At 29.6% G+C, this 12,565-nt stretch overlaps 1 protein-coding gene across 1 annotated transcript in view; it reads left to right on the plus strand.

The window, feature by feature from the left end:
- Positions 1-734: 734 nt before the first annotated feature.
- LOC119674677 (protein grainyhead-like) overlaps positions 735-12,565 on the plus strand; it is a 33,610-nt gene continuing 21,779 nt past the window's right edge. Inside the window, exon 1 of the mRNA XM_038085830.1 lies at positions 735-2,234. The gene's annotated coding sequence lies outside the window, so the exon portion shown is untranslated. The remainder of the gene's footprint in view (positions 2,235-12,565) is intronic.

Consider the following 12,565-nt stretch of genomic DNA (forward strand, 5'->3'; position numbering starts at 1 on the left):
AATATTATTATAATATATTATTAAATATTATAAATAATAATTTATATTATATTATAAGTAATAATATTATAATAATACTATAATATCATAATAATTACATTGATAATTAAAATATAATAAATATAATAATATTCCAATGATAATAATATAATATTAATATAATAATATATTACAAAAATAATATTATAATAATGATATAATTACATGAATTTAATATGGAAACCTTACTCTACAGTGGAACTCAGCCGCTACTGTCTAAGTTACTTGGTCAATACGTCAAATGGCGTTTATAAGTTGCTGGCTTAAATCTTTTGTTTGTATCTGCTGGTACTCATAAGTACATGTACCTGTGCACCAACAACAAAAAACATATACCTTCGCACAGGTGCACACAAGCACAACACTGAACTTGTATACGTGAGCGAACATATGCCGATAAAAATGTTGCAGCAAACACAAGCGCAACAGGCACAAAGATGAAACCTTAAAAAGCAATTGAGAGCAGCGCTCACCTACACAAATGCATAGCTACCTGCAAAAGGTAAGCAAGCATACATGGCTTTATTGATCGCGCGCTCTCCCACTAATATAACACACACACACAATTATACGAACACATGTTCAAACCACAATACATGTACACAAATTCGAATTTGACAATTCGAAACGAAAAGATCTTTGGTGACTCGACCACTACGCAACGTTTCTCGACTACAAGTTTTTCGTACCTTTTGTGCAAAGAAGACATTTCCCCACGATTTGTTAGAAAATTCTAGTGTATTTTTAAATAAAAAATTAATAAAAGTTATTAACAAATATAATTAAATTGTTCAGAAATCATTTGTGTAATTGTTAAGCAATGATAACGTTTGATAAATTGTGTTTCAATGATGAGGAAGTGTTTGAGAAAAAAGTGTTGTGTCGCTGATGCTATAACCACTGCTGCACCGTCTCACCGCTAGGTAGCGCAGAAGTGGCGACGGGTCAGGGTAACGAGCAGCATTCAAGCATTAAAGCCAACAATAACAACAATAAGCAACAAATAACAATAATAAATGAACAATTTTTATATAATTTTTAATTTAAACAATAAAATTGTTGGCGCAAAAAGTTTCTAAGACAAGAAACAAAGAAAAAAATTGCTAATATTTAACGAGAAAATAAATGAAAAAAAATAAAATAAATAAAAATTATTAACAAATCATATAAAAAAATATACCGCGCAATACCGCGCGTTCACATCAAATCGTACAACAAACTATAGCTCGATTGTTGTGCAACACGAACTTTTTTTTTGAGAGTGTTTCTTTTATGTTTTAGTTGTTGCTGTTGTATCATATTTTATTATATTTTTATTTTTTTTTTTGTTCGTATTGTAAATTGTTTGTTGGCAGAAAATTCCAACGGTGCAGTGAATTGTGTTGTGTATATCGACTACAACAGAAAAAACAAAAAAAAAATTCGATTCGATTGGTTTGGATACGCTGTTGGAGCATTGAAGCATTGTGTGTATCCCACCACTTCCCACCAATACCCAGCACCAGCACCAGCACTTATTGGGTACGTAGTGGCGTACACTGTATCTACTCTAAGCCGCCGTACGTTAGTACGTTTAATATATTGAATCCCAGTCGAAAAATCTGAGTCGAGTGCCTTGCTCTCGTGCTAGCTAAGCTAACAATTCGTGTATGTCAGTGGTGCGGCGCGGCTCCAGAGCGCGTTAAATGCCAAATGTTAATGACAATTAACTAAAATATTGCAAACGGTTGCGAATATTACAAAAAATATGTTTTAATTGTGTTAAAATAACAATAATAATAATATTGTGTAAACTTAAACTTATTACTGTGAGTTATTTTTCTATGTTAATGCCGTACGACGCACCTAGCCAAATTTATGTTACAAATGCATATGTGTAAAAAAAAGAAGTAATTCTATTTTACTATGAAAAAAAAGCTTCCTGCTTCTTACAATAAAATTTCTGTGCCAATTAAATAAATTATTATTAAAAAAAATCAATTGAAAACCTTTGTCACAAGTGCCAAAAGTCTTGCATTAGCTACATTTAATGCACAACTGCAGTACAAAACAGTACCAACAACAAAAACAACAAACACAGCGAATAAAGCAGCAGCAGCACCAACAACAACAACAACAGTGCATATTGTAAAAGCCAATTGTACGCTATAATCCGTCTTTGTTGCACATTAGACACGCAGCAGCATATTGCGTAAGTAAGTAAAAGTTTTAATTTTGTTATCAAATGCGCAAGAATTATTTACTTTATTTTGCTTTTAATTGAATAAGAAAATCAAAGCAAAACAAAACAAAAAGTTTAATAAACACAAATTACAACAACAGCAGCAGCAACAGCAGCAGCAACAACAACAACAGTGGCAAAAAACATAAACAAAAACTGTTGTTTGCAGCAAGTTTTGTTAAAAGCGTGCACCAGTCAAGTTTGGTGACTGATGTACGTACGTACGTACGTACGTAGTCTTGTCGTCTTGTGTTCCAGGCAGTATTGGTTTGTTTACGTTACGTGCTAAACTGGTCCCCTCTTCTTTATGGCCAAGTATAGCAACCAACACCTCTGCATTGTGTTATGTTTTGGTTATAATTTTTTAATTCTTTACTTTTCTTAATATATTTTTTACACACATCTCTCATTTTTATTTGTTTTTATTTTTTATTTTTATTTTTTTTGTGTATTTTTCCATATGTTTTTGCTTAAATTTGTTTTAGTTTTATCTTCTGTTATGATTTATTAATATATTTGCCTAATTTATTTTGGTATTTAATTTAAATCTTTAAATGCTTAAAACACAACACATAAAAGGCAGAGAAAAAAAATTTTTTTTTTCTTACAACAAATCAAATATGAAGTTCAGCTTAAGTTCAGCGAAAGAAAGAAAGTTTTTTTTTCGCATATCCATCTCAAAAAGGTTATTGTAATAATTTTTGTAAAGTACATTAATTCAATTACAACAACAAAATGTACAAAAACAATAACGATAACTAAAAACAGAAAAAAACAAAATAATAAAACTAAACACATTATAAATAAAAAAAACGTAAGCGTTTGTTTCATAGCAATAAACTTATATCACAAAAAAAAATAAACTTAATATAATAAAATACATATAAATCGAATATATATATATGCTTATAAATATATATTCTTATATATATTAAGCGAAAAAAAAGGAAATACATTACAAAAAAAAAAAAAGAAAATAAAAATGTATAAAAGTCATTTATTCAAGCGAAATAAAGTATGCGATTTGGCGTTGAATTCGTTGAGTGTACCAACAATGTACCAGCACCAACTTAACTTTTGAAAGTTTTGCTTCTTCTTCTTCTTGTACGTTTCAATGCAGATATGCCGCAAATACAGGGTTATTTGCAAAAATTCTGCATTCACAACAACAAATAAAGCTTGCGTTGAAAGTTTTTTCCCAATAAGTGGAAAGCAAGTTACTTGTGTCAAGAGTTTAGCGTGTAGTACACAATCATAAGGAAATTGTGTAAAAGTTTGTGTAATAAATATTAATTTTCTTCCTTCAATGATAAAAATGTGTGAAGTTTGTGTTGTAAGTCTTCTGGTGAAGAAATTGAATGAGTTTGTGGCTTAAGTCTTTTCTTTCCGCAAAGTTCATGACAGAAATTGACAATATGCAGTGTTATGGGAATATAATATGGATGAATTTTTATTTATATTCAATATAAATTATAAATAATAAGTAACTATACAAAATCTGTTTAGCTATTTATATATATGTAGATATTTATAAATAGATACATATAATTTGAAATGTGATTTTTTGTATTTATTTATTTTTAATGGATCTAAAAACTATTTCACCGATATTTATAAACATTTTCTGTGCACTTAACAAATTTGTCAAATTCTTTAATAAAATTTTTGATTTTTATGAAGCAGAAAGTTTTTTGGTATTCAGGACACATCTTGACAAATTTTAAAGCTCAAGTACCTAATGCTTCTCACCACACTATGGTGTAAAGTGTTTTGTATATAAAACTGTTCGTAACTGTTCGTAATTGTTCGTAACTGTTCGTAAAAAATGCTTGTGAAGAGCATATATTTTAAATTGTCGAAAGCATTTTTCATGCATTCAAATCACAATAAAAAAATGCTTGTAAGGAGCGCATATTTAGTTAAGAATATTTGTCATGCATGTAAATAATAAAAAATGCTTAAAAACAGCATATTTTTATAGTTGTCAACAGCATTTGAGGTATTGTAGTTGTCAAGGAAAAGAGCTTTTTATTTATGTCACAGAATACCAAAACCTTTACAGCAGTCAATTTTGACAAGTTTATAAAGTGCACAGAATAGGTCCGTGCACAGAATAGGCTAGTGCGTATTTTTGTCACGATAAATTTACATATTTAAGCTGAGTTGAGCATTGACTGCTTAAGTAAATGAAGTTAAGGCCTTGTTGTTATTGTGACGTTTGTTTATTTAAGTATATCTATTTAAGGGCTATGTAATGTAGATAGTCATATGAAGAATAAGCAATTGAATGCTCTAATTAATTATAATCAAAATGTTATAGAGAGAGTCATATCACAATTGTCAATTTCTTGTCTTTATTACTATGGTATTTTTTTTCTTGTAACTAAATTTAAAAAGGGATTATATTTGTTTAGATATTTTTACATATCCACATAAAAATACACATATTTACTCTAAATACGCACAATACTTAGCATTTAGTACTGAGGATCACTGTTTTGACAAACGCGATGAGTTACGAAGTCCTCGACACCGTGATCAAATTCAAATAAAAATTTTTCTCTCTCCCATTCTCTCTCATAACATCTCTCAAGTTCTCATTTTCAATTATTAAATTTGCATTTGAAATAATAACGCAAATGTTAAGTTTGACGTAACCATGACACTCTGGATAACATGGTTCTAAGTAAAGTTGTGCATTGACTGTTTTATTGAGTAATATGCGGAAGTTTACTTTGTACTTTCTTGCTATTTTGGTACTTTAAGTAGTATTTTGACTTTTGCTTATTGCAGTGTGTATATTTGAGGTAAGTTGAACATTGGAGGCTTAGGTGAATGAATTGAATACATTATTATGTAATTATTTTGATCTTATGGTGGTTTTTCTTATATTCATATCATATGTGTTTATTTGATAAAAGTTGAACACCAACTATTTGGATGAGTTACTGAAGGCGCACACTGTATAAGTATGTATATTCAGTTAATATATAATAATAATTCATACTATAGAAAATGATATTGTGATTAATGGACCTATATAATCACTGTTATAAACTGTTCTTACTTAGTGATTTTGAATATTAATTTAAAAATATTAAAAATACAAATAATTGACTATTTGATCTTAAGGTAAATATATTAATATTTATTTATTTTTAAAATATTGTTATCATCAAAAAATACACATTAAAATTGCTGAACAAAGTAAACAACGTTTTGAAATTGAAACAAACACAAGGGAAAAACGAAATTATATAGTTTGTACATTGACTCAAGGCGCATTTGATTGGATCGTCAAAATTTGTTGTGCTGGATAGAGCCACTTAAATGGCGAAACATTAATGTAACAATGTTTATATAATTCAATATGATTTGTGAATTTGTGACATAGGGTGTTACTTATATACCTCCCATAAATTCCTGAGTAATGGTCTCATTTTCTAAGAGAATCTATGTAATATTTCAAAAATTTTGAGAGATTCAGGCATTTACACATTACAAGTTGAATCTCGAATGTATTTAGACCTCTGATCAAATAAAATTGTTAATACGATCACAAGCTTTCTAAGTGAACAGTCAACTGTTATTATTCAAAAAAGCATTTGGAAATGGATTGAAAAATCTTTAACACTTAAAAGCCATTCTCTTTCATTTGTAGTTTTACCGTTTTGAAGACTTTTATCGTTTGCACACCCATGCTTCCTGGGTTATATAAAACCTAGACTTCTAGATACTAATCCTATTGAATCTTTTTCTTAATTATTGGAATGAATTTTCCACATTGCTCTGCTAAAAAAAGGTGAAAGTCTTCTCCATTCATTCCTAAGAATAATAGCTAGCAAGCTAAATAAACTGGACTAAGCAATAAATAAATTTAGAATACAGTATTTTTGAAAACAGTGTTATTATAGCTATTAATTCGTTAATGAATAATAAAATTAGTCTGAATGGTTGCTGTTATAACGTAATTATTTTGTTACTTTTTTGTGTTTTGACTACTATAATATTCATTTCATTTTTTTACTCTTAATGAATATATATTTTTTTTTTTCGTTATTTACTTTCTATGTGAAAATAAAATATTCTAGACTAATAAAATAATAATAATATGTTTCTGAACATTCATAACTTCACAGAAACTCTCTACAATGTATGTCATAGATACTGTTATTTTTTTTAACACTTTGAAATCTGATTATATAAAAATAATTTTTTTTATCTGATCAGAAATTCAGATTAGAAAGGAAAGGGCACTATTTTTTAATTGGTACGGTAACTTTTTTTAAATATTGCTTGACAAAAATGGTTGACTCTAAAACTGTTAAGTACTTTTAAATTTCTAAGTAAAATTAGATTTTATTTTTTAAATAATTACTAATTTTTAAGTAATATTAGAATGGTGTTTATAATTAGGAAAAAAAATATTTGATAAATTACTGTTATATCCTAATAAATATTATATAAATGCTAACTGTGATAGCATATTTTGCATACAAGTTATACTCTGATTGTTTTAGAAACAGTTAAACTTAACAATTTCTTTTTTAATATTTATTGTCACATACAATTTAATATTTATTGTCATATACATACAATTAGATTTTATTAATTGTAATTCTCATTTCCTTTAATGTGTTGTTAGGCACTAAATAAAGTTTTCAGACAATTTTCAAAAAACAATTTTCGGCAAAACTTGAGGACTTGTTATGAAGCAATGTTTTATAAAGAAATAAATCTTCAAAAAATTAATTTTATAATTAAAAATTATATAAATTATATAGATATATAAAATATCTATATAAAATTAGAAACAGAAATTGATATCAAGCGTGATGTTAGAGCTGTATTTGCAGCTATCGAAAGGGAATCTGCGAAAATAGGCTTAGCCATAAATAAGGACAAAACGATGTATATGTCGGATGCTGCTAGATCTATGATTCTCCTAAACGCTGAGCTGGTGGGTAGTGACTAAACTTCCCAATGTGTCAAGGATTACATTTTCTTTGGTACCAACGATGTCAGCCTAGTGATCAGACATAGAACCATAACTGGGAATAAGTACTATTTTGGACTTAGTAGACTATAGGGATATAGAACCTGTGGTTCATATGACGCAGTAGCATGGACGCTACCACGAAATGATGAAGAAACTCTTGTGGTTGTAGATGCGAAGAAGCAGGTAGGAAGTAGAAGCAGGGATAGATGTAGATACTATTGAGGTGGCAATCACGGTTGCCACTTGAAAATTTTTTTCTGTACCGAAATTGGTTTAAAAAAGTACCATTTCTGTAAAAAAAGGTCCAAAATTTTTCTATTGTCTTTTTATAAGAAAATACAATTTATATAAAATGTACAAAAAGTATAAAACAATACAATATCCACAATAAAGTTGGGTCGCCTGGATTCTACCACGAAATGATGAAGAAACCTGTGTTGTAGATGGAAGAAGCAGGTAGGAAGTAGAAACAGGAATAGATTAGATACTATTGAGGTGGCAATACTCCAATACTCATAGAAATAAAATAGTATGTGCTAGCAGTAAAGAGCCTATTTTGTATTGTAACTAAACTACAGTGGGTCCATAACCATTAGTTGAAAAATTCATATGCAATATAATATTTTTAAGAAATGATTTAATTTTTTTAATAAATCATTACAAGTTTCTTTAATCATATTTTTATGTATATTATTATTATTATAATCATTATATTATTTAAATTTTTTTTTTTATATGGGTTATTTTCTGAATTTTTTAATCTAATATGTATGTAACACCAAAGCTATCTTGCAGTTCTTTTAATAAAAAACTTATTTATTAATTTTATGTTTCCGTTGTTAATCTTTCTTTTAGTGTTTCTTTATTCTAAAGTCATAGAAGATAATCACAAAGGTATAGAATGCATCAATCTTACACGATTCTAATATAATGATAATATTTCTTTGTCATAAAAACTTAATATTTTATTATATTTCCTTTCCTTTTTTTCTTTTTTTCAATCACCCATATTAACTATATAACCCTGTAAATAACATGGCTAAAATTACAACAACTACAACTAGTACAACATATTCGTGTCTCTCACTTAAGCTCTAAAAACAGATAAAAAATAATAAAAAAAAAAGAAAAAAAAATAATAAAAGCAACAACGAATAAAGCTTCATGAAGCATTTTTTAATTGTAAAGACTGTCTTTCAGTCTTTCTGTTTGTCTGTTTGTCTCATTGTCTGTCGATCTATACGTTTGCATGTCCGTTTGTCTTTCTGTCTATCTGTGTAGCTATCATCTGTATAATGCTACAGCAGCCGTAGCACATTCTTTATTGTTATTGTTGTTATGTTGTTGTGTGTTGTTGTTGTTGTGTGTTGTTTTATAAGAAGGATTGGCTGGCATCAGTGATGGCAGCAGCGAACTTGTTAACTTTTTATATTAACGTGGGTTGCTGCTTTATTTGAGCCACTGCTGCACGCCACACAGCATACAATTATAGTACATGTAGCATAGGGGAAAGGGCAGACAATTGGTATGCGAGGTCTGTTGCATAGTCAACGAAGTAAAATACACAGTCTAAATAAAATTTTATTGAATGTATTAACATATAAAAAAGTGTGTATGTGTGTGTGTTTGTGCTGATCTTAGCTTATTGTTCATTTTGTTGGGACTATTGTTGTTGTTGTTGTAAAAATAATATCAAATGCTCTTACGCTTATATTGCTGTTTGAATTGTACAATTGTACAGGATGGGAATTTTGTAGGGTATATATCTCTACTTGTTCGTTGCTTCGACCATGGCTGCTACAGTGAGAGAACACTAACGTTTGTAGAAATACGTTATTTGTAGCTGTGCACCTTGTCGCGTTGTAGAATTGCTTGTAGTGCTTAACTCACACAAATACAAAAATACATTTTGTGAGTTGATCTCTGCTCACGTAAAGATCGATCAATGGCGTTTGCATATTTGAGCCTCTCATCGTTTTGCCTCTCATATTTTTAATTTCATAAAAGCTTGTGTATGTGTGTGTGTGAGTCTTATATAGCAATATCTCTATTTTATCTTTATTTCTACATTTGCCAGCTAACATGTACGTGTAGATTGTGTGTATGAGAGTACGTTGGTATGCTTTTGGCGCTGCATGAAGTTATCGATTTATGTGTGTGTTTTTATATTTGTATTTATTGTCCATTTTGCTTCATGTTCAATTTTATTGTTGTTTTTCTGAAATTTTATTTTTATGTGCTTTTTAAGTTGTTTTTTGTTTTTTTTTTCGTTAATGTTTTTTATTCTGCCATCAGCAATAACATGGATTGTTATTTCTTATTGCGGATCTTATGTGCCGCTTGTATGTTTGCGTTTTTTCAACATTTTTTTTTAAAATATTTTTGGTGTTTTTATGTTGCCATTATTTCATTTTACCATGGCTTTTATTTTATTTTCTTATTCATATCATGGCGCGCTCATGATATTAATTTTTGTTTTTTTTTTTTGAGTTTATCGTGGTTTCTTATAAAAGTCAAGAGGTGTCTTTTTGTTAAACGCTGAATACGTTTTTATTTAACATATTGTTTCTTTTATTGTAAATTGATGCCAAGGAGTGCAGAAGTAGTAATTTTAAGTAGCGAGTAAAAATCTTTGTATATCCATATATAACCTGATTCAACTAATCAGTATATTCATCACATAAATAATTTGTTATATTAAATGTTTCAGATAGGAATAGGAAGAGGAAAAAACGGGGCACTAGCTCCCAACGGATTGATTTTTTTGCTGCAACAGACCCTAACCGAACAGAAGACATTCCGCCTTCCGTATAAAAACCAGAATGTCGACCGCTGAGAACCTCCTAATGTCAGAAGGGGAGAGTAGTTCTCGACCCAGTGACTTCCTTCTGGCCCATATTAAGGCTGGGCAGTCACAGAGACTGTGACTGAAAGTCTCGTCTGCTTCTAAGCACAGTCGACAATCTATCTCTTCGGACAGGCCCATTTTGTTACAGTGATAACGCAGTCCATGGTGACTCATTAATTATCCCAGCACCAATCTCAACTATGTTCTGCTGAAGAAGGATATTTTACCAAAACTGTTGGGATGAAACAGCTCTTTAGCCTTACGGTTACCTGGAATGTCGCGCCAGTGGCGACTTCTCTCGGCTGGAAATCATTTATCAATCACCTAGTTGTAACCTAGTTGTAGACCAACTTAATTTACAATATGGCTCCGGCGCACAGATTTGAATGACATTTTCATTGTTTTAGAAAGATCTAATTTTCCATTAGAAAAATATTTAGTTAAGTTATAAAAAATATATTTTCTGATATAAATTTATATCTTAAATAAGAGGTTCCAAAACTCTATTGACTTAATATGAAAATACTTAGAAAAAGGTAGAGAAATACATATACCTATGGCAATTTACTATGCCTTTAGCTCAGGTTAGGTTATAGTGGTAGCCTTGTGACCAAAGTCAACTTGACTCAAATAATGACCTATTGTGATATCACAATTTAAAGGTTAGCATATGAACAACGCCGATAGACACGATTTCCCAATTCAGATGAAAGTGAATTAGCCTAAAAAGTCTATCTATAAACTTAGTCAAGCTTCTAGTTTTTTAAAATGACAGCTCCGCGAGGGTCATGAGAAAAATGGCTTCAAATATTTTAAATCTTTTTCTAGCGCATGATGTATACTGCGATATGAGATTGATTTCAGTTTCCTACTCAACTGTTTTGCCATAACCATAAGAAAAATCATTAGAGGGTACACTCAGTCGAATAGTATATCTTGTTGTTATTTCTGTAACCCGCAGGGAATTTTTATGTAGTCCCTTTTGGATGTGGTTTACGGCACTTGGCCGTCAAACTCGAAGAATGGATTCGTTCTTGGAACCAGTATAGTATATTTGCGTGTTACGCATTGACCGATACACTTGATTTAAATCGGTTAGTACGTTTTTTGTTCAGTTTGGACAAGGTTGACCTTGAGATCTAACCAAAGGGTTTATCTGCTCATTTTAGTTTAGGTATGCTCAGATATTTTTGTTTGATTGCCAGCTTGGCGGTTGCAAGTAGGATACCAATAACTGGGAAATAAATGTAAGACAGCAGAGTGCCTATCCTTGTAGTTGCCCAAAAAGTATCTGTACCCAGGTATCCAAGTGAGTTGGACACTGACATGGCTACATAGCTAACTAAGTGAAGCTATGAATTTTCGAATTGTTGTTGAGCAGATTGGCTGTCCGAGCAGATTGCGACATATACGTTATGGTTATGGATATACGTTAAGGTAACTTGTAGGTTTTGATATTTCAATTATATTAATTTATGAAATACTGTATAATAATAACGAAATATATATAACATATAGAATGTTAATAAAGGGACATTTTTAGGAATATTTATACATATTTACATATTCAGATTTATAAATGTAAGTTGTCTCCTATCGAGTAGAGTATAAAAATAATGTGATACTATCCTCTATGCCCTTTTAATATTTCGCTATTTTTTATATTAAGTGATAAATTTAATATTTTTATTAGAAGATAAGATTTGAATGTTAAGTATCCTTCATATAAATAAATAAAAAAAATTATTTTAAATATTTTACTAGAAAAATAATAAATTCTCTAACATTCATACTTAACCTCCTGTTCTCTTCCACGATTATTAGTGTAGGCTTATGATTGCACTGACTTTTTCATATATTCTTGAACGCATATTGATTGCTCAGATAATCATCTAACATATGTAATTGCTTGCTTGTTATAATTTCTTCAAAATTAGAGTATCATTATTATACAGCACTTAAGTGCTTCCAAACTACACTATAAATTGTTAAATTCTAATTAGTGCTATATAAGAAGCAAATAAATTTTTGTAGTTTCAAGTAAAATTAATATAATCGGGTATTAAATGGCAATAATGCATTGTATTCATACTTGACTTTCTGTTAAGTGGAGGTTCTTTAGTGAAGGTTCATCACTATATTGACTTTAGATATTGATCATATATTGATGAGTGTATATTAATTGTCCGATAACCATTTCATTTACGATACTAACTGCTATCGTAACTAGTTCTAAATTAGAGTATAGTTAATATACAGCACACAAATGCTTCAAAACTGCACTATAAATTTTTTTAATATCAACTAATGCTATATAAGAACTTAACGAATCTTGAAACTGTCAAGAGAGATTAATATGGGTAAGAATAAAAAATATTTTTTACCTGTTTATTTCGTTTGTTTCTGTTCAAGACAATAAATGATGATTAATACATGATAGTGTCAATAAATAATCGAA

This window comes from Teleopsis dalmanni, chromosome 2, assembly GCF_002237135.1.
Source record: "Teleopsis dalmanni isolate 2A chromosome 2, ASM223713v2, whole genome shotgun sequence".
Classification (NCBI taxonomy): Eukaryota; Metazoa; Arthropoda; class Insecta; order Diptera; family Diopsidae; genus Teleopsis; species Teleopsis dalmanni.